Source organism: Helianthus annuus, chromosome 1, assembly GCF_002127325.2.
Source record: "Helianthus annuus cultivar XRQ/B chromosome 1, HanXRQr2.0-SUNRISE, whole genome shotgun sequence".
NCBI lineage: Eukaryota > Viridiplantae > Streptophyta > Magnoliopsida > Asterales > Asteraceae > Helianthus > Helianthus annuus.
The window spans coordinates 18,806,617-18,811,009 of record NC_035433.2 but is presented as its reverse complement, the minus strand read 5'-3'; the positions used below and the strand labels follow the sequence as shown (position 1 = coordinate 18,811,009).

General features: G+C 43.3%; 1 non-coding gene across 1 annotated transcript; it reads left to right on the top strand.

Annotated features, from left to right (window-relative positions):
* The first annotated feature begins 1,605 nt into the window (after window positions 1-1,605).
* LOC118482958 lies at window positions 1,606-1,712 on the top strand. Its single transcript, XR_004869352.1, has one exon. It is a non-coding gene; the product is annotated as a small nucleolar RNA R71 (small nucleolar RNA).
* Window positions 1,713-4,393: the final 2,681 nt, after the last annotated feature.

The window sequence follows — 4,393 nt, the reverse complement described above, 5'->3', positions numbered from 1 at the left end:
ATGTTGCACCGTCGGAGAGCATCATCCAAACTCGAATCAATAACCTTCATGTAATTGACCGGGTCATCGTCCTCTATTCTCTTCCCAACCCTGAACTTTACTTCATTATCCCCATATTTTAAAGTGAGTGTTCCGTCATTCATGTCCACCGCTGCTTGTGCAGTGGCGAGAAATGGTCTCCCTAGTATGAGGGGGACTTCGGTGTCTTCTTCAATATCAAGTATGACAAAGTCGGCCGGGTAGACGAAATTGTCGACCTTGATTAGGAGATTTTCAATGACACCTTGCGGGAATTTGACGGAGCGATCAGCAAGTTGTATACTCATTTTTGTAGGACTCATTTTTCCTAGGCCGAGTCTTTTGAACATTGATGCGGGCATGATGTTAATGCTAGCCCCGAGGTCGGCTAGTGCATTACGAACGGGGGAGTCCCCGATCGAGCAAGGAATTGTGAAGCTTCCGGGATCAATTTTCTTTTGGGGGAGTTTGTTGAGTACGAGGGCGGAGCATTCTTCGCCTAAGTTAACTAATTGCAATGTTTCAATTTTCCTTTTATGAGTGAGGAAGTCCCTCATGAACTTAGAGTATTTAGGCATTTGGGTTAGGACGTTAATGAAAGGAATGTTGACATGCAATTGTTTTAGCAAACTTTCAAATTTTGCGAATTGCTCATTGGTCTTTTGACGGATTAACCTACCGGGGTATGGAACCGGAGGAGCCTTGGTGAGTTCTGGAGGTGGAGGAGTGACCTTCTCTTGCTGTGGCGGAGTTGTGACCTCCTCAATAAGTGATGGCACTTCTGCGGGACCCGCGGTACGGTTCCGTAGAGTGATGAGATGAACTTGTGCCTTTGGGTTTGTCTCGGTATTACTTGGTAGCGCGCCTTGCGGTCTCTCAGAGAAATTTTGGGCTAGTTGATTTATTTGGTTTTCAATGTTTTGAATACTAGATTGTTGATTTGTAAAATTTGATTCTAATTGTAGAAACCTATCCGAGTTTTTCTTTTCAGTGTCAGAGATGAGGCGAGATATAGTATCTTCAAGCCTTTCTCGTCCACCTTGTTGTTGAGGGAAATTTTGTGACTCATTTCTTGGTTGTTGAAAGTTTGTTCGTTGGTTTAAGCTTTGTTTGTTACTACCATTGTCGGGTTCTCTCCAACCAAGGTTAGGGTGATTTCGCCATCCTTGTTTGTAGGTGCCCGTCGGAGGACCCGACGGCCTAGGTCTATTATCAATGTAGTTTACCGATTCTTGTTGATCGTCTGTTTCTTTCATACAACTCCAATTTTCATGTGGCCCACCACAGCCTTCACAAGCCATAACCGAGACCGTTTTTGTCATTTCCAACTTTTTTATTTTTGAAGAAAGGGCCTCGATTTGGGCTTGTGAAGAAGTGCTTTCATCAACCTTATGGGCGCCCGGGGCAATAGATTTATTGCCTCGGGGAGTGTGCCACTGGAAATTGGTTTGAGCAATTTCCTCAATTTGATTATATATTTCATGCGGGCGGCGATTACCTAAAAGTCCCCCGGAGCTAGAGTCAAGTGTTTGCCTTGTGTGTGGCAACAACCCATTATAGAAAGTGGATACTTGTTGCCATATCGCAAGGCCGTGATGTGGACACTTTCGCAATAGCTCCTTGAACCTTTCCCAAGTTTCATATAAGGATTCCCCGTCCTCTTGTGAATATGTATTAATTTCAGTCATTAATTTAGCCGTTTTAGCGGGAGGAAAATACTTATATAGAAATTTTTGGGTTAGTTCATCCCAGGTGTTTACCGATCCAGCTGGAAGGGCGTTAAACCAAGCTTTTGCTCGGTCTTTTAGTGAAAAAGGAAACATTCGGAGGCGGATGGCGTCATTTGATGCTCCATTGATCCGAAAGGTATCACATATTTCTAAGAAATTAGTAATATGTAGATGGGGATCCTCGTCCGCAAGCCCATGGAAGGTTGCAGAGTTTTGAAGCATCTGTATCAAATGCGGCCGAATTTCGAAGTTATTGGCTTCAACATTCGGTGCATTGATAGCGGCGCCGAGATTACCTACGGTGGGTCGTAGACAATCCATGAGGGTACGTTGGTCCGCCATTGGGAGTGGGTTCCCCGAAACCTTCTCTTGGTTTTTAGCTTTTAGTCTTTTTCTGAGAAAGCGTTCGGGTTCTTCTAGAGGTTCTTTTATGTCTGTATTAGGACTGGAGCTCATACACTATGTAGAGGTGGCCGCTGGTTCCAAGTCTTACAACAAAAACAGAAAAGAATGTTGGTCAGAAGGTTCACCACGGCCCCGTGCTCAGTGAACACGGCCCGTGGTCGGAGTTACAGTGATTGTTTTCAGGATCCCTGTTACTGGGGAGTTGGACACGGCCCCGTGTTGCACCGACACGGCCCCGTGGTCAGCCTTCTGTAACTCGGAAAACTAAAAACTGCCAGTAACACTGCTGGGCACGGCCCGTGTCCGACCAGGCACGACCCGTGCTGAGCTCTGCAGAAGCTGAAAATTTAAGAAAATCCTAAAAAAGGAAAAAGAAAATAAAAAAAAATGATTAGGCCGTTGATTCCTAACTTTCTTAAAATCCTTGTGTCCCCGGCAGCGGCGCCAAAAACTTGATGCGTGTTCGTGTATATATGTTTTAGGTTTATATTTTAAGCCCTTTTTACACTTTAGCCAAGTTTTAAATTTATAAAACACGATATTTACTAACACTAAACACACATATGGGCAAGTGCACCCATCGTGGACGTAGTATAGTGTTGGCAAGATACCGAGGTCGTCCAAGGACACACGAGCTTTTAGTACCGGTTTATCCTCAACGTCTAATCAAATCAAAATGTTAGAAAAAGATTTTTAAACTAAGAAAATAAAACTAACTAAATGCTGAAAATAAAATAAAAATAAAAATATATAGACAAGATGAATCACTTGGATCCGACTCGTGTGTTAGTATAACCTTTGATTATTTTCGCACTTTTGCACTTGTTTAAGAGATTATGTTAGTTATTGTAGTAGGCCCCTCTTTTGAAGGCGACGTTACCCTCAACCCAGTAGTTTGAGTCAGCAAGGATACAATCCTAAAGGGTCAGATTATTGAAAGATAATTAATTAAGTTATTAATGCAAATTATGGTAGGCCCCTCTTTTGGAGGTGACGTTACCCTCGACTAAGTAATCTGAGTCAGCAGGGATACAGTCCTAAATAGCCGGGTTATAGTATTAATAGTAGTCAACTTATGAGGGGAACAAAGAGTTTGGACCCCCGCCATCCAATACCTTTGGGTATTGAAGGAGGTCCTAATAAATTTGACCCAGGTCCCTTGCAGGACCTCTAAGCGCTGAACAAGGGCAAGACCCTTACCAAACCGTTCCCTTAACCCCCGACCAGGTAGCCAACATACCTCCATATAGACCGTGGAGATATGAATGGTGAAAATCTTTTATTTTATATAGACAGTAAAATAATGCCAAGACACCACGGACAAACGATACGGAAGAATCACCTTCAACATAAGAAACTAGTTATTAAAGTCATTAATACAAAACCAATTAAGAAGTGGAAAAGATTAAAAATAAAAAGTATTATACTAAACACTTGTCTTCACCAAGTGATGTAAGAGACTTAGGCAAACATGGCCTTGATTGTCAAGAACTCTTACGATCAATCTTGGATCCCGAGACGACTCACACACTCTATGAAGGACAATGGATGATGGTGGTGTGATGGTGGTGGGTGGTGGATGAAGTGTGAGAGAGGTGGTGTGCCAAGGGATCAGTTGCAATGGATCCAAGCACTCTTATTTATAGGGTGAACAGAAGCCTGGGCATGGCCCCGTGTCCGCTGGGCACGGCCCCGTGCCCGTCTGACACTATCTCTCTTCATTAATTTTAATTCGCAATTACAATTAATGCGCCTGCAGTACTTTGGCCACGCCCCCGTGTTCACTGGGCACGGCCCCGTGGTGAGCAATAGAAGCTTCTACAGGTTTGTCTTTTCTGCTGCTTCTTGGGCACGGCCCGTGCTCGCTGAGCACAGGGCGTGTTCAGTCTTCTGCCTTCTCTGTTTTGCGTGGGAGGATGCTTTCAAGGGGTCGGGCAGTCCACTTTTGTTCCCTTTCTTGTATTCATATTAGATTTAGCTGTCTTTTTGCTTCTTTTGTTAATTTGAGCTCATTTAATCCTAAAAATACAAAAGGAAGACAAAAATACACTTTTTCCAACATTAGTACTTAAAAAGGGTTAGTTTTATGCCTTATTTGATGTAATTTATATGTTGCATTTTACACACATCAGTAAGCAATGACCTTATCCCGTTGCATCAATACACAACCAAGACCCTGTATCGATGCGTCACAATAAACCACGAAATCGTCCGTGCCTTCAAGCAATGAAAGAATAGGT